At 46.9% G+C, this 17,988-nt stretch overlaps 2 pseudogenes; both read right to left on the bottom strand.

Moving 5' to 3' along the window:
• Positions 1 to 5,491: 5,491 nt before the first annotated feature.
• Positions 5,492 to 5,919, bottom strand: LOC127230502 (ATP synthase F(0) complex subunit C1, mitochondrial-like; annotated as a pseudogene).
• An 8,513-nt stretch (positions 5,920 to 14,432) lies between these two features.
• Positions 14,433 to 14,860, bottom strand: LOC127230501 (ATP synthase F(0) complex subunit C1, mitochondrial-like; annotated as a pseudogene).
• Between the last annotated feature and the right edge of the window lie 3,128 nt (positions 14,861 to 17,988).

The raw sequence follows: 17,988 nt of genomic DNA, 5'->3' as shown, positions 1-17,988 counted from the left end.
TTGTACAGGCAAGGAAACGTGGGTAACTGCCTTAAACGGGAACACATTTCTGCAATTACAAAAGCCAGTGATCCTTGTTTTCTTGGGATTATTTGTTTTTTTATGTTTGTCTTGGCAGATTGTTTTTTTGTTTGTTTGTTTGTTTTGTTCCGTTTTTAAAAGACAGGGATTCTCTGTAGCTTTGGAGGCTGTCTTGGAACTAGTCCTGTAGACAATGCTGTCCTCATACTCACAGAGATCTGCCAGTCTCTGCCTCCTGAGTGCTGGGATTAAAGGCATGTGACACCGACAGGCCTTTTTGTGTTGTTGTTGTTTTTTGTTTTTCTTTTTTGTTTTGTTTTGTTTTTTAGACTTTTTGCTTCCCAGAAGAGGGCATCAGATCCCATTATAAATGGCTGCAAGCCTCCATGTGGTTACTGAGAAGTGAAATCAGGCCCTGTGAAATAACTGCCAATGCACTTAACTGCTAAACTATCTCCAATCCCACTTATTGTGTATGTGTGTGTGTGTGTGTGTTTTCTTGTTAGGGGGTTTGTGGGATGTTTTCTCTGTGGCGCAGCCTTGGCTGTCCTGGAACTTGCTCTGTGGACATGGATGTGCTTGAGTTCACAGAGGTCAACCAGGGTCTGACTCCCGAGTGCTGGGATTAAAGGCGGGCAGCACCTCTGCCTCAAGGCAGATTCTTCTTTGTCCGAGGCTTGCCCACAACCTACTGTGTAGTCAAGGATTACCCTGAAGTGTAGAATCTCCCTGTCCTCTTGTGAAAGAGCCAGGATTATAGCTACCGGCCAAACACCCATGCCATGCGATAGCAGATGAAAAATTGTGGGTTGACATCTTTCCTCTGATAACCTGTATATGTCCGGACAACCAGCTGGGGTTCATCAGGAGACTCTAGAGGTATTTTAGCAGCAGGATAATGCAGAAGATTTGGGGGTAGAATGTGAGCAGGAGAGAATGGGTGAGGTCCTGTCAAAGGACAGGCCCTTCTGTTTCTTATCTGTCCCTTCCACAGGGGGCACCTCAGGCTTCACTGGAGGCATTGCTTGGTCCAATTTGATGACCAAGCTTCCCATTAGGTGAGAATGTATGTACCAGCACCTGTAGGTGAGGAATGTGGAGTCTTTTGATTGGATGCTGTTGCGAGGGGTTGGTTCCTTGATGCAGGGACAGCTTAGAAAGTTGCATGAAAATGATTAATAATTTATTTATTCATTTGTGAACAGAGAAAAGAACCCCAATTGACAAGTTTGAGAAACAGCAGAGGAGAAGCTAGGATGGAGCAGAGTGTGCAGCAGCAAGGGCCAACACTCTCAGGTACTTGTATGCAAACCTGTGCTAAATCCAAATCCTTCTAGACGGTGTGTTTTTTCAGTGACTTACTGGTCTATGCATGAGTCAAGATGGGGACAGCTGTGATGGACAGAGAGGGACAGCCAGTGGTGCCAGGTAGCTGGCCATCTCCCCAGCTGCACAGAGTCTCCAAAATGATAGGTGGAACGGTGGCTGTCAGTGTATACAGGGACAGCGTCCCCAGTCAGCTAGGCCCGCGACTGCCCCTCCTGTTCTGATGTTTAATCTCCAAAGGCGAGGGTACCTACTCATCCCGAGGGAGGACATTGCTTGGCACTGCGGTCAGGGTGGATGCCAAGTCCTGGAGTGAGTTAGGGGACTCGTGGCTAGTGAGTGAGCAGGAAGATTTCCCAGGAAGAGTTCAGCGGTACACCTGCATGCTGTGTTCACAATAGTGACCCCCTTCCTGTCCTTGCAGGGCCTTCCCCGGAGCAGATGGACTGACCCTGACATCAGGATCTTCCTGCAGGAGTGGGAAGTAGTAGAAGCGGAAATAGGCCACCCAGGCAGAAAAATTCACAAGAAGACCAGGGCTCTTTGCCAGCGACTCTTTCACAGGGGCCTGAAGAAGTCATGGCAAAGCTGTTTCGACCTGCTGGTCAGTCTGCAGTATCTGCACAGGAAACTATGTAGCGAGAGACCCAGGACAGAACCCTTGTTTTCTCCGTATGCCGAGGCCCTGTATAGGATCCTGGGCCATAGACCCCAGGGAAGCTATTTCCCAGGTAAGTTTCTTGGGGACGGTCCAGGGAATGCCCTTGAGTGTGGAATCAGCTGGCCTCTCTGTGGTGGGCACCCACTGGGGATAGCACAGGATGCAGGCAAGCCCCATTCCTACAGCTTCCGTGGCCCATGGTGGGAAAGTCTGTGCCCTGTGTGTCTGACCTTGTCTTTCACCCCAGGCAATGGAATTGGGACTTGTTCATAGCAGACCGAGAGACGGGAGCCAGGCAGTTGCTGAGGGTGAATAGGGCCAACTGTGGTGCCATGCTCATGATCTCACTGAGTTTCTTCTCTTGGCAGGGCCTCCCAAATATGGAGCTGGTTACCCCCTGTATCCGATGGACCCTCAACTTCCAATGGTGATACCATCTGCCCCGTACCAGCCTTGCCATTATGGCTTACCTGCACCTTCTCCAAGGCTTCAAGGCTACCAATGGTCTATGATGTCTTGTGGGCATTCCGGCCATCCAGCCTTCTTTTCGGCTGCACAACCCCTTCCTGCTCCCGTCCTAGAGACTCCAGTGTCAACCAACAGTGCTTGACTCCTGATGACACCCAAGGCCCTCAGGGAATTCAGTGGAGATTGCTGTGTTTTCTCTAGAAACACGAGGACCCTATGTGTTGTATGTGTACGCATCTTTGTCTGCCTCCTATATGCAGACAAAGGTGGAATCAAATAAAGGTCAATAAAATCACTCCCGCCTCATCCTTGTCATTTCAGTGTGGGCCATGAGGATAGAGCAGCAGGGGATGGGGGCTTGGAGGAGGTTGATTCTAGTACTCTCTTTCTGCATGGGACTCTTGTACTCAGACTCCTGTACCACATCTGCATGTCTCTCTGATGGACAGTACCTCATCAGAGTTTCCATTCTGTAGCCCTTCAGCTGTAGAACTCAAAGTCTTTGTTTCCAAGCCTCCCGTTGCCCAGTGTGCAAGGGAAACCAGACTGAGATGATACGGATATGGGTATAGAAGTGGTTTTACTCAGATGAAGGGGAAGCTATCACAGTTAAGAATCAGATATAAAATAATGTCCACCAGCGACATTGTCATCCAGTGTGAATTGAAAATGCTTTTGCATTTTTTTTTTATTTCTTTTATATAACCAAGTTGATTTAAATGAAAGCAAACATTTATAGACAATATTTGGGAATTTGGGCGTCGTTCTTTCCAAACTACTTCTTGCTGGTAAGGGGCGCTGTCAAGGGGATTTGAAGAAGACCCAGAAATCCTGGCTGTAGTCTGTAAGGCTGCGTTGTCCAGCTGTTTTGAATGTAGGATCACCTGGTAGGTACTCTGTTTCAGGTGGTGTGGCTTGATCAAACCACATTAGTCTGGAAGGAATCCACATCTTTTCATTTTCTGTGGAAACAAAAATAGAAGTCCTTATCCCCAGTAACTTGTCCTTGAACTTAAATTTTGGAGTCAAAGCATTTTTTAAATTTAATTTATTATTTTACATGTCGATCCCAGTTCCCTCTCCCTCTCTCCCTCTCTCCCTCCGGCCCTCCCTCCCTTCCTCCCTCCCCATTACCCTCTCTGCCCTCTCACATGCACTCTAACCACCCTCCCCTCCCATCCCCTCACCCCAATTCCATATGTAGGGGAATGCCATCCAGTTGGGGTCATGTAGATCTGACAGGTCATGTGAAGTAGGGACTAGGGCTTCTGTCCTGACTCTAGATTAAGGCAGTTATCCCTCCTTGGGGGATGTGTTCTCAAGGTCCTTTTGTGCACCAGGGATACTTCCTGGCTCCACTGTCTGAGGTCCCTTAGACTGTTCAGTCCTTCTGGCTGAGACCCATATTCAGGGGGGCCTGAGTCAGTCCCCTGCTGGCTTCCCAGCTATCAGTCTGGTGGCCCTTTAGCTCCTCCTTGTTCAGGTAATCTGTCTCTTTGTGTTTCTGCCAGCTGGTCTTGTCCTCTCCATCTGCATCTGGGTTCTACTTCCACTCAGGGTTTATGTATGGGTGTTTGCTCCTGTTTCCATCAGGCATTAGTTGAGGGCTCCATGGAGAAGTTAGTTGTTGATCTCACTCTCCGGGAAGGGCATTTATGGTAGCCTATCCACAGAAACTCAGATTGTTAGTTGGCAGCAGTCTTGTATTTCTCTAGACCTTTCTTTGGGTTCAATTTTATCTTCAACCATTATTGGCTCCCTCTTTTATGATCTCTCTCTCTCTCTCTCTCTCTCTCTCTCTCTCTCTCTCTCTCTCTCTCTGTCTGTCTCCTGTCTTCTATTCCTAACCGGGTTCAATCTTCCTGGACACACATGTTTTCCTTTCCTACCCCTTGTTTTCTCCTAATTCTTTCTCCATTTGCTGCCCCCCCCCCACTTCCCCTGTGCTCTGGGGGACTTGTCCCTTCCCCGTTCTGTGAGGGACTTTATGTGAATCTCCTCTGGTGGTGTGAATTATGGGCTGCTGATCCTTTGATCTAGGTCTCAAATAATGCTTTTGCATCTTAGGGGTCACATTTGTAATACGTCAGGGCCAACTATGATCTCCTTAAGTATATAATGTTGTTGTCATTCTTGGCCGTATAGTTCTATGGCCATTATACATAAACACATTAGAGTTATTTCATACAATGACTCTTTTCATGTAGGTATGAGCTGGTTAATGTTTTGGACTTCAGCATGTCATAAGGTGACCTAATTGTGTATCAAATTGAAAAGGGGTGGAATTATGGTGTACTTGACTACATCTACCAGTAGTTAAAATCCCCAAATGGCTGGGCATCTCCTCGATGGGGGTCTGTCCTCTGGATGGGGGAAGTTTCACTTCTTATGAGGATGATTGAGGTTTGTGGTAGGTTGAATGTAATTTTCCCCATAATCTCTTAGCCTCTGCCTCCATTGAGAGGTGTGGTCTTGTTGAAGGAAGTGTGTCACTGTGGGGGCAGGCTTTGGAGTCTGTTGTGCTTATGCTTAGCTGAACGTCACAGTTCGTTCTCTGTTGTCTTTGACCAAGTTGTAGCCAGCAACATGCAGGTTTGTATGTCACCATGGTGACAATGGACTAAACCCATTGACCACTAAGTGAGACACCCCACTAAGGGATTTCCTTGCTCATAAGGGTTGCCTTGCTCATGGTGTGTCTTCCCTGCTACAGAAGCCATTTCTACAACAAGGTATGAGACACTCATTTAGTCCAGGTGTATTGAAGGGAAATGTCACACCTCTCACATGGGCCAGATTTCATAATGGAAATGTGTGAATGGACCTGAAGGACAATGTCTCTCTCTCTCTCTCTCTCTCTCTCTCTCTCTCTCTCTCTCTCTCCCCTTCACTCTTACCTCTGTTTTGTTTTTTTGACAAAAATTGTTTAATGGTAAAAGTTAGCACACTCCAGCACCAGGCCTGGCCTGGAGTCCAAGCAGCATGGATGGCTGGCTGACCCCATGGAGCCTCAACTCACATGGCGAAGAGGATGAGGAAGGCTACCATCAAACAGAAGAGCCCCATGGCCTCACAGGGCTAAGCTCAGAACGGCATAGGAGAAGAGCTGTTGCCTGAGAGATGGCTTCCTGGCATAGCCAGTAATCAAGCTAGCAAACACTGTTCAAATGCCCGTCCCTGAGCCAGCCATACCAACTGTGGCAGCCCCAGCACCAATAGCCTTGGCAGCTGTGTCAATGTCCAGGGACACAACACTGGTCTGCAATTCCCGTCTGGCCCCCTGGAGTAGGGGAGCTGCTACTGGAAGGCTGTTTAGACAGGGCCTCTGTCCTACTCAGGAGGGAGGCAGACACAGGTCTGATTAGACCCCTGGTACAGGAGCGGATCCGACCTGGAGTAAAGAGCAGTGCCTTGGTGGTCTGCATTTTCCAATCTGCACCCCCACTCCCCTGCAGCCCCTGCTCGGCTCAGGCACTCCAGCTGCTCAAGGTGACTGACACAAAGTTTCTCTCTTTTGCCTACGAGGTATGGCCCGGGATGGCAAATCCATCCCTTGGGTGGCATTAGAGAGATGTTTGACACCCAGTGTTTGGGAACCCCTCATGAGGTGAAAAGACAATTATGTTCTAAAATATGGCAAAATACACTTATATACTTTATATTTCACAATGGTAGCAAATACACAGTTATGAAGCAGCAATGAAAAGGTGTAGGATTAAGAATCAACATAACATGAGGAGCCGCATGAAAGATTTTCACATTTGAAAGGTGAGAAACACTGTCTTAGAGTCTACTTCTTTGAGATGTGACAAATACTAAAGAGCAGTTGAGACATTCCTCCTCGGGGAACAACGACTACTGGATCCTCGGACCTTCTGTCCATAGGCAGCCATTGTTGGATTAGCTGCCTTTATGTGGTTCTTGTCAAACCGGATATATACACATACACACACTTACACATATCTACATCCATAAACATACACATTATACCAAGAGACAGGCACATAGACAAACACACATAAACACAGGAATACGAACCCTCCCCCCACCCCCCGCACACACACACACACATGTTGACTCCTCGTAGTTGTAAATTTGACTTTATTCCAAATGAATTACAAATTCAGAATTGAAGGACTCCCCTTTGATCCCTATACTGAGCTGGGAAGACACAGGCTTTAGATCAAGGCCTGTAAGTGGGACAAGACACGCCTTTAATCCAAATCCTGAAAAGGAAAGGCACACCTTTAATCAGGCTCTCAGCTTCAGCTGGAAACCAATATAAACTCAATCAAATGAGGATCGATTCCTATTTTCATGTCTGTTTGGCCTGAACCTGGCAGTACATCTATTCCTTCAGTGATATTGGACCTACTTATCCAGTTTCAGCATATACAGATGAATAGCTGAGACAACCCGGCCCAAATGGCCAAGTAAACTCTACATTCTCCTACTTTCCATTCACATCTAGGGATCACATGATTTTGACAGCAGCCTGTCTAAAAAATGACACGCAGAAAGACACACACTCACTCACTCACTCACTCACATATGTGTATATGTCCCCTAATGTTGGTGAATGTAGAAAACCCTGACTAAAAGACATACACACACACGTATAGGGAAAGAATAATGCTAAATTTCAGTTATTGTAGGGAACTCTAGCACACCACACATAGCCATTGTCAGTGAGTCATGCTAGAAACCTCCGGAAATCAACATCTGAAAACAAAACAAAACAAAAACCAAAAGAGAGATTTCTTGGGATATTGGCTACCTATCAAGGATCTTCTTATAGGGGGCTCACATCATAACTGTTTTTCATGGTACTTTGCACAGATGCTGTGTCTGTGGGTGGGCAGAGATCAGATCACCGGGGAAAGGGATAAGAGGGGTACAAGGTCATCGGGTACTACTGGAGGAATTGTAGGCTCAGGGATCCAGGGAATCGCAATTCCATAGGTAGGAGCTCTTCATTCTAGGCCTGGCCTGGTGAATTACTCTTGTCCTGGTGATTAAAATCCACCTTAAAGTCTCTTGCCAACTTTGTTCTTTCCATGAGCCCTGTACTATGATATGACAGGAGTGAGTAGATCATCCTAGCAACAGGCAAACCAAGGGAAATTGAGCAGGGATTCATGCTCATTCTTGTCTACAAAGAGGGTTTCACTGTATCTTGGGATATGAGAGTTACTGTCTCAAGATCCTCACTCACAACAAGAAAACCCACCAAGTAAAATAATGACTCTTTTCCCTAGACTTGAGAATGATGCTTCCTTTCACTGGTTATGGCATTGTCCACGTGGTCCTGTGAGATCCCTTGCATTAAAGTGAACACAGCGTGGAAAGAGCACATCTCAAGGGGTAGACCAGTTGTCCTCACCCTCGCCGATGACTCTACCCATAAATACAGTTCTTCAGGGTGTGGTGACCTCCCAGCCCAAACCTAAATTCACATAAGTTGCTCCTTTCTAGGTGTATTTTGCCACTGTGTTAAATCATCTTATAATCCATAAAGTAAATAACAGGCCATGCCTGTGTCAGGGCCATTCTTTCTGGAGAGGGCTCTTGTCCGACTAGGTGACAAACACTGAGCTAGCTGAGGCAACTCTCATGCTTCTGTAGGCGAGAGAAGCGTCCTTGACACACGTGTTGAGTTGTGACAGTTTTGCACAAACTGGGCCCATCCAGTGTCGCCTCCATATAGAAGGCCCCAGTGTTCACCATTCCTGTCTCTTCCTCGGGCCATGCTTCCTGATGATCTCTTAGCCTCCTTCACTATTTCTCTTTTTGGCCCTTTGATAGAGAAGTTCCAAACTTTCTGTACATCTCAGGTTTCAATCACAGTTTACATGAAGTGAAGATATTTAATAAATGTGCTATGAAAAACCAAAAAGCTGCTTCAAAGAAGACATTGAAACTATTTGCCTATGTTTCCTGCGCTTGTTTGATAGCTTTTAATGGAGACTGTGTGGTTCTCAAGGAGGTCTAACCTAAGAATGCTAGAAACTTGGGCATCCCTCCTGTCTCAGCCTCCTGAGATGGGATGCAAAGCTGCTGTTATACTCTGTTGACACACCCTGGAATCTAGTCAGGCGTGGCCAGATTCGAGCCTACCAAGAGCTTTATAAAGGGTCAGATCTCCATCGGGTTCCCAGACCTCTTGGAGCTCGGGCAGTGAACAGAACCCTCCCTCCACACTGCACACTCCAGACTCTGTGGCACCCAGCAGCACCTACAGAACACTGGTTTCCTGATTCTGTGGACCACAAGAGAGCTCAGAAGGGAAAATGTACGTAAGGTCCAGGTCATCCAGTCTGGTGTTTTCTGGAGGATGGCTGGAATGTTTGTTTTTCAATCCATCCCAGGAGGTTTATAGCCTTAAACTGTGTCTCTGGCATGCTTCTCCACTCCACATGGAGTGAGGTGAAATGAACCAGGAGTAGTAGTATGCCCCATTGGAGGTGTTGGTTCTCTGTTCATTGTACAGGCAAGGAAACGTGGGTAACTGCCTTAAACGGGAACACATTTCTGCAATTACAAAAGCCAGTGATCCTTGTTTTCTTGGGATTATTTGTTTTTTTATGTTTGTCTTGGCAGATTGTTTTTTTGTTTGTTTGTTTGTTTTGTTCCGTTTTTAAAAGACAGGGATTCTCTGTAGCTTTGGAGGCTGTCTTGGAACTAGTCCTGTAGACAATGCTGTCCTCATACTCACAGAGATCTGCCAGTCTCTGCCTCCTGAGTGCTGGGATTAAAGGCATGTGACACCGACAGGCCTTTTTGTGTTGTTGTTGTTTTTTGTTTTTCTTTTTTGTTTTGTTTTGTTTTTTAGACTTTTTGCTTCCCAGAAGAGGGCATCAGATCCCATTATAAATGGCTGCAAGCCTCCATGTGGTTACTGAGAAGTGAAATCAGGCCCTGTGAAATAACTGCCAATGCACTTAACTGCTAAACTATCTCCAATCCCACTTATTGTGTATGTGTGTGTGTGTGTGTGTTTTCTTGTTAGGGGGTTTGTGGGATGTTTTCTCTGTGGCGCAGCCTTGGCTGTCCTGGAACTTGCTCTGTGGACATGGATGTGCTTGAGTTCACAGAGGTCAACCAGGGTCTGACTCCCGAGTGCTGGGATTAAAGGCGGGCAGCACCTCTGCCTCAAGGCAGATTCTTCTTTGTCCGAGGCTTGCCCACAACCTACTGTGTAGTCAAGGATTACCCTGAAGTGTAGAATCTCCCTGTCCTCTTGTGAAAGAGCCAGGATTATAGCTACCGGCCAAACACCCATGCCATGCGATAGCAGATGAAAAATTGTGGGTTGACATCTTTCCTCTGATAACCTGTATATGTCCGGACAACCAGCTGGGGTTCATCAGGAGACTCTAGAGGTATTTTAGCAGCAGGATAATGCAGAAGATTTGGGGGTAGAATGTGAGCAGGAGAGAATGGGTGAGGTCCTGTCAAAGGACAGGCCCTTCTGTTTCTTATCTGTCCCTTCCACAGGGGGCACCTCAGGCTTCACTGGAGGCATTGCTTGGTCCAATTTGATGACCAAGCTTCCCATTAGGTGAGAATGTATGTACCAGCACCTGTAGGTGAGGAATGTGGAGTCTTTTGATTGGATGCTGTTGCGAGGGGTTGGTTCCTTGATGCAGGGACAGCTTAGAAAGTTGCATGAAAATGATTAATAATTTATTTATTCATTTGTGAACAGAGAAAAGAACCCCAATTGACAAGTTTGAGAAACAGCAGAGGAGAAGCTAGGATGGAGCAGAGTGTGCAGCAGCAAGGGCCAACACTCTCAGGTACTTGTATGCAAACCTGTGCTAAATCCAAATCCTTCTAGACGGTGTGTTTTTTCAGTGACTTACTGGTCTATGCATGAGTCAAGATGGGGACAGCTGTGATGGACAGAGAGGGACAGCCAGTGGTGCCAGGTAGCTGGCCATCTCCCCAGCTGCACAGAGTCTCCAAAATGATAGGTGGAACGGTGGCTGTCAGTGTATACAGGGACAGCGTCCCCAGTCAGCTAGGCCCGCGACTGCCCCTCCTGTTCTGATGTTTAATCTCCAAAGGCGAGGGTACCTACTCATCCCGAGGGAGGACATTGCTTGGCACTGCGGTCAGGGTGGATGCCAAGTCCTGGAGTGAGTTAGGGGACTCGTGGCTAGTGAGTGAGCAGGAAGATTTCCCAGGAAGAGTTCAGCGGTACACCTGCATGCTGTGTTCACAATAGTGACCCCCTTCCTGTCCTTGCAGGGCCTTCCCGGAGCAGATGGACTGACCCTGACATCAGGATCTTCCTGCAGGAGTGGGAAGTAGTAGAAGCGGAAATAGGCCACCCAGGCAGAAAAATTCACAAGAAGACCAGGGCTCTTTGCCAGCGACTCTTTCACAGGGGCCTGAAGAAGTCATGGCAAAGCTGTTTCGACCTGCTGGTCAGTCTGCAGTATCTGCACAGGAAACTATGTAGCGAGAGACCCAGGACAGAACCCTTGTTTTCTCCGTATGCCGAGGCCCTGTATAGGATCCTGGGCCATAGACCCCAGGGAAGCTATTTCCCAGGTAAGTTTCTTGGGGACGGTCCAGGGAATGCCCTTGAGTGTGGAATCAGCTGGCCTCTCTGTGGTGGGCACCCACTGGGGATAGCACAGGATGCAGGCAAGCCCCATTCCTACAGCTTCCGTGGCCCATGGTGGGAAAGTCTGTGCCCTGTGTGTCTGACCTTGTCTTTCACCCCAGGCAATGGAATTGGGACTTGTTCATAGCAGACCGAGAGACGGGAGCCAGGCAGTTGCTGAGGGTGAATAGGGCCAACTGTGGTGCCATGCTCATGATCTCACTGAGTTTCTTCTCTTGGCAGGGCCTCCCAAATATGGAGCTGGTTACCCCCTGTATCCGATGGACCCTCAACTTCCAATGGTGATACCATCTGCCCCGTACCAGCCTTGCCATTATGGCTTACCTGCACCTTCTCCAAGGCTTCAAGGCTACCAATGGTCTATGATGTCTTGTGGGCATTCCGGCCATCCAGCCTTCTTTTCGGCTGCACAACCCCTTCCTGCTCCCGTCCTAGAGACTCCAGTGTCAACCAACAGTGCTTGACTCCTGATGACACCCAAGGCCCTCAGGGAATTCAGTGGAGATTGCTGTGTTTTCTCTAGAAACACGAGGACCCTATGTGTTGTATGTGTACGCATCTTTGTCTGCCTCCTATATGCAGACAAAGGTGGAATCAAATAAAGGTCAATAAAATCACTCCCGCCTCATCCTTGTCATTTCAGTGTGGGCCATGAGGATAGAGCAGCAGGGGATGGGGGCTTGGAGGAGGTTGATTCTAGTACTCTCTTTCTGCATGGGACTCTTGTACTCAGACTCCTGTACCACATCTGCATGTCTCTCTGATGGACAGTACCTCATCAGAGTTTCCATTCTGTAGCCCTTCAGCTGTAGAACTCAAAGTCTTTGTTTCCAAGCCTCCCGTTGCCCAGTGTGCAAGGGAAACCAGACTGAGATGATACGGATATGGGTATAGAAGTGGTTTTACTCAGATGAAGGGGAAGCTATCACAGTTAAGAATCAGATATAAAATAATGTCCACCAGCGACATTGTCATCCAGTGTGAATTGAAAATGCTTTTGCATTTTTTTTTTATTTCTTTTATATAACCAAGTTGATTTAAATGAAAGCAAACATTTATAGACAATATTTGGGAATTTGGGCGTCGTTCTTTCCAAACTACTTCTTGCTGGTAAGGGGCGCTGTCAAGGGGATTTGAAGAAGACCCAGAAATCCTGGCTGTAGTCTGTAAGGCTGCGTTGTCCAGCTGTTTTGAATGTAGGATCACCTGGTAGGTACTCTGTTTCAGGTGGTGTGGCTTGATCAAACCACATTAGTCTGGAAGGAATCCACATCTTTTCATTTTCTGTGGAAACAAAAATAGAAGTCCTTATCCCCAGTAACTTGTCCTTGAACTTAAATTTTGGAGTCAAAGCATTTTTTAAATTTAATTTATTATTTTACATGTCGATCCCAGTTCCCTCTCCCTCTCTCCCTCTCTCCCTCCGGCCCTCCCTCCCTTCCTCCCTCCCCATTACCCTCTCTGCCCTCACCCTCCCCTCCCATCCCCTCACCCCAATTCCATATGTAGGGGAATGCCATCCAGTTGGGGTCATGTAGATCTGACAGGTCATGTGAAGTAGGGACTAGGGCTTCTGTCCTGACTCTAGATTAAGGCAGTTATCCCTCCTTGGGGGATGTGTTCTCAAGGTCCTTTTGTGCACCAGGGATACTTCCTGGCTCCACTGTCTGAGGTCCCTTAGACTGTTCAGTCCTTCTGGCTGAGACCCATATTCAGGGGGGCCTGAGTCAGTCCCCTGCTGGCTTCCCAGCTATCAGTCTGGTGGCCCTTTAGCTCCTCCTTGTTCAGGTAATCTGTCTCTTTGTGTTTCTGCCAGCTGGTCTTGTCCTCTCCATCTGCATCTGGGTTCTACTTCCACTCAGGGTTTATGTATGGGTGTTTGCTCCTGTTTCCATCAGGCATTAGTTGAGGGCTCCATGGAGAAGTTAGTTGTTGATCTCACTCTCCGGGAAGGGCATTTATGGTAGCCTATCCACAGAAACTCAGATTGTTAGTTGGCAGCAGTCTTGTATTTCTCTAGACCTTTCTTTGGGTTCAATTTTATCTTCAACCATTATTGGCTCCCTCTTTTATGATCTCTCTCTCTCTCTCTCTCTCTCTCTCTCTCTCTCTCTCTCTCTCTCCTGTCTGTCTCCTGTCTTCTATTCCTAACCGGGTTCAATCTTCCTGGACACACATGTTTTCCTTTCCTACCCCTTGTTTTCTCCTAATTCTTTCTCCATTTGCTGCCCCCCCCCCACTTCCCCTGTGCTCTGGGGGACTTGTCCCTTCCCCGTTCTGTGAGGGACTTTATGTGAATCTCCTCTGGTGGTGTGAATTATGGGCTGCTGATCCTTTGATCTAGGTCTCAAATAATGCTTTTGCATCTTAGGGGTCACATTTGTAATACGTCAGGGCCAACTATGATCTCCTTAAGTATATAATGTTGTTGTCATTCTTGGCCGTATAGTTCTATGGCCATTATACATAAACACATTAGAGTTATTTCATACAATGACTCTTTTCATGTAGGTATGAGCTGGTTAATGTTTTGGACTTCAGCATGTCATAAGGTGACCTAATTGTGTATCAAATTGAAAAGGTGTGGAATTATGGTGTACTTGACTACATCTACCAGTAGTTAAAATCCCCAAATGGCTGGGCATCTCCTCGATGGGGGTCTGTCCTCTGGATGGGGGAAGTTTCACTTCTTATGAGGATGATTGAGGTTTGTGGTAGGTTGAATGTAATTTTCCCCATAATCTCTTAGCCTCTGCCTCCATTGAGAGGTGTGGTCTTGTTGAAGGAAGTGTGTCACTGTGGGGGCAGGCTTTGGAGTCTGTTGTGCTTATGCTTAGCTGAACGTCACAGTTCGTTCTCTGTTGTCTTTGACCAAGTTGTAGCCAGCAACATGCAGGTTTGTATGTCACCATGGTGACAATGGACTAAACCCATTGACCACTAAGTGAGACACCCCACTAAGGGATTTCCTTGCTCATAAGGGTTGCCTTGCTCATGGTGTGTCTTCCCTGCTACAGAAGCCATTTCTACAACAAGGTATGAGACACTCATTTAGTCCAGGTGTATTGAAGGGAAATGTCACACCTCTCACATGGGCCAGATTTCATAATGGAAATGTGTGAATGGACCTGAAGGACAATGTCTCTCTCTCTCTCTCTCTCTCTCTCTCTCTCTCTCTCTCTCTCTCTCCCCTTCACTCTTACCTCTGTTTTGTTTTTTTGACAAAAATTGTTTAATGGTAAAAGTTAGCACACTCCAGCACCAGGCCTGGCCTGGAGTCCAAGCAGCATGGATGGCTGGCTGACCCCATGGAGCCTCAACTCACATGGCGAAGAGGATGAGGAAGGCTACCATCAAACAGAAGAGCCCCATGGCCTCACAGGGCTAAGCTCAGAACGGCATAGGAGAAGAGCTGTTGCCTGAGAGATGGCTTCCTGGCATAGCCAGTAATCAAGCTAGCAAACACTGTTCAAATGCCCGTCCCTGAGCCAGCCATACCAACTGTGGCAGCCCCAGCACCAATAGCCTTGGCAGCTGTGTCAATGTCCAGGGACACAACACTGGTCTGCAATTCCCGTCTGGCCCCCTGGAGTAGGGGAGCTGCTACTGGAAGGCTGTTTAGACAGGGCCTCTGTCCTACTCAGGAGGGAGGCAGACACAGGTCTGATTAGACCCCTGGTACAGGAGCGGATCCGACCTGGAGTAAAGAGCAGTGCCTTGGTGGTCTGCATTTTCCAATCTGCACCCCCACTCCCCTGCAGCCCCTGCTCGGCTCAGGCACTCCAGCTGCTCAAGGTGACTGACACAAAGTTTCTCTCTTTTGCCTACGAGGTATGGCCCGGGATGGCAAATCCATCCCTTGGGTGGCATTAGAGAGATGTTTGACACCCAGTGTTTGGGAACCCCTCATGAGGTGAAAAGACAATTATGTTCTAAAATATGGCAAAATACACTTATATACTTTATATTTCACAATGGTAGCAAATACACAGTTATGAAGCAGCAATGAAAAGGTGTAGGATTAAGAATCAACATAACATGAGGAGCCGCATGAAAGATTTTCACATTTGAAAGGTGAGAAACACTGTCTTAGAGTCTACTTCTTTGAGATGTGACAAATACTAAAGAGCAGTTGAGACATTCCTCCTCGGGGAACAACGACTACTGGATCCTCGGACCTTCTGTCCATAGGCAGCCATTGTTGGATTAGCTGCCTTTATGTGGTTCTTGTCAAACCGGATATATACACATACACACACTTACACATATCTACATCCATAAACATACACATTATACCAAGAGACAGGCACATAGACAAACACACATAAACACAGGAATACGAACCCTCCCCCACCCCCGCACACACACACACACTGTTGACTCCTCGTAGTTGTAAATTTGACTTTATTCCAAATGAATTACAAATTCAGAATTGAAGGACTCCCCTTTGATCCCTATACTGAGCTGGGAAGACACAGGCTTTAGATCAAGGCCTGTAAGTGGGACAAGACACGCCTTTAATCCAAATCCTGAAAAGGAAAGGCACACCTTTAATCAGGCTCTCAGCTTCAGCTGGAAACCAATATAAACTCAATCAAATGAGGATCGATTCCTATTTTCATGTCTGTTTGGCCTGAACCTGGCAGTACATCTATTCCTTCAGTGATATTGGACCTACTTATCCAGTTTCAGCATATACAGATGAATAGCTGAGACAACCCGGCCCAAATGGCCAAGTAAACTCTACATTCTCCTACTTTCCATTCACATCTAGGGATCACATGATTTTGACAGCAGCCTGTCTAAAAAATGACACGCAGAAAGACACACACTCACTCACTCACTCACTCACATATGTGTATATGTCCCCTAATGTTGGTGAATGTAGAAAACCCTGACTAAAAGACATACACACACACGTATAGGGAAAGAATAATGCTAAATTTCAGTTATTGTAGGGAACTCTAGCACACCACACATAGCCATTGTCAGTGATGATAAGTGTATTAAGTCATGCTAGAAACCTCCGGAAATCAACATCTGAAAACAAAACAAAACAAAAACCAAAAGAGAGATTTCTTGGGATATTGGCTACCTATCAAGGATCTTCTTATAGGGGGCTCACATCATAACTGTTTTTCATGGTACTTTGCACAGATGCTGTGTCTGTGGGTGGGCAGAGATCAGATCACCGGGGAAAGGGATAAGAGGGGTACAAGGTCATCGGGTACTACTGGAGGAATTGTAGGCTCAGGGATCCAGGGAATCGCAATTCCATAGGTAGGAGCTCTTCATTCTAGGCCTGGCCTGGTGAATTACTCTTGTCCTGGTGATTAAAATCCACCTTAAAGTCTCTTGCCAACTTTGTTCTTTCCATGAGCCCTGTACTATGATATGACAGGAGTGAGTAGATCATCCTAGCAACAGGCAAACCAAGGGAAATTGAGCAGGGATTCATGCTCATTCTTGTCTACAAAGAGGGTTTCACTGTATCTTGGGATATGAGAGTTACTGTCTCAAGATCCTCACTCACAACAAGAAAACCCACCAAGTAAAATAATGACTCTTTTCCCTAGACTTGAGAATGATGCTTCCTTTCACTGGTTATGGCATTGTCCACGTGGTCCTGTGAGATCCCTTGCATTAAAGTGAACACAGCGTGGAAAGAGCACATCTCAAGGGGTAGACCAGTTGTCCTCACCCTCGCCGATGACTCTACCCATAAATACAGTTCTTCAGGGTGTGGTGACCTCCCAGCCCAAACCTAAATTCACATAAGTTGCTCCTTTCTAGGTGTATTTTGCCACTGTGTTAAATCATCTTATAATCCATAAAGTAAATAACAGGCCATGCCTGTGTCAGGGCCATTCTTTCTGGAGAGGGCTCTTGTCCGACTAGGTGACAAACACTGAGCTAGCTGAGGCAACTCTCATGCTTCTGTAGGCGAGAGAAGCGTCCTTGACACACGTGTTGAGTTGTGACAGTTTTGCACAAACTGGGCCCATCCAGTGTCGCCTCCATATAGAAGGCCCCAGTGTTCACCATTCCTGTCTCTTCCTCGGGCCATGCTTCCTGATGATCTCTTAGCCTCCTTCACTATTTCTCTTTTTGGCCCTTTGATAGAGAAGTTCCAAACTTTCTGTACATCTCAGGTTTCAATCACAGTTTACATGAAGTGAAGATATTTAATAAATGTGCTATGAAAAACCAAAAAGCTGCTTCAAAGAAGACATTGAAACTATTTGCCTATGTTTCCTGCGCTTGTTTGATAGCTTTTAATGGAGACTGTGTGGTTCTCAAGGAGGTCTAACCTAAGAATGCTAGAAACTTGGGCATCCCTCCTGTCTCAGCCTCCTGAGATGGGATGCAAAGCTGCTGTTATACTCTGTTGACACACCCTGGAATCTAGTCAGGCGTGGCCAGATTCGAGCCTACCAAGAGCTTTATAAAGGGTCAGATCTCCATCGGGTTCCCAGACCTCTTGGAGCTCGGGCAGTGAACAGAACCCTCCCTCCACACTGCACACTCCAGACTCTGTGGCACCCAGCAGCACCTACAGAACACTGGTTTCCTGATTCTGTGGACCACAAGAGAGCTCAGAAGGGAAAATGTACGTAAGGTCCAGGTCATCCAGTCTGGTGTTTTCTGGAGGATGGCTGGAATGTTTGTTTTTCAATCCATCCCAGGAGGTTTATAGCCTTAAACTGTGTCTCTGGCATGCTTCTCCACTCCACATGGAGTGAGGTGAAATGAACCAGGAGTAGTAGTATGCCCCATTGGAGGTGTTGGTTCTCTGTTCATTGTACAGGCAAGGAAACGTGGGTAACTGCCTTAAACGGGAACACATTTCTGCAATTACAAAAGCCAGTGATCCTTG

This window comes from Phodopus roborovskii, unplaced genomic scaffold (assembly GCF_943737965.1).
Source record: "Phodopus roborovskii unplaced genomic scaffold, PHOROB, whole genome shotgun sequence".
NCBI classification, from domain to species: Eukaryota; Metazoa; Chordata; class Mammalia; order Rodentia; family Cricetidae; genus Phodopus; species Phodopus roborovskii.
The sequence above is the reverse complement of the archived record's forward strand: the minus strand, read 5'-3'. Positions and strand labels throughout refer to the sequence as shown.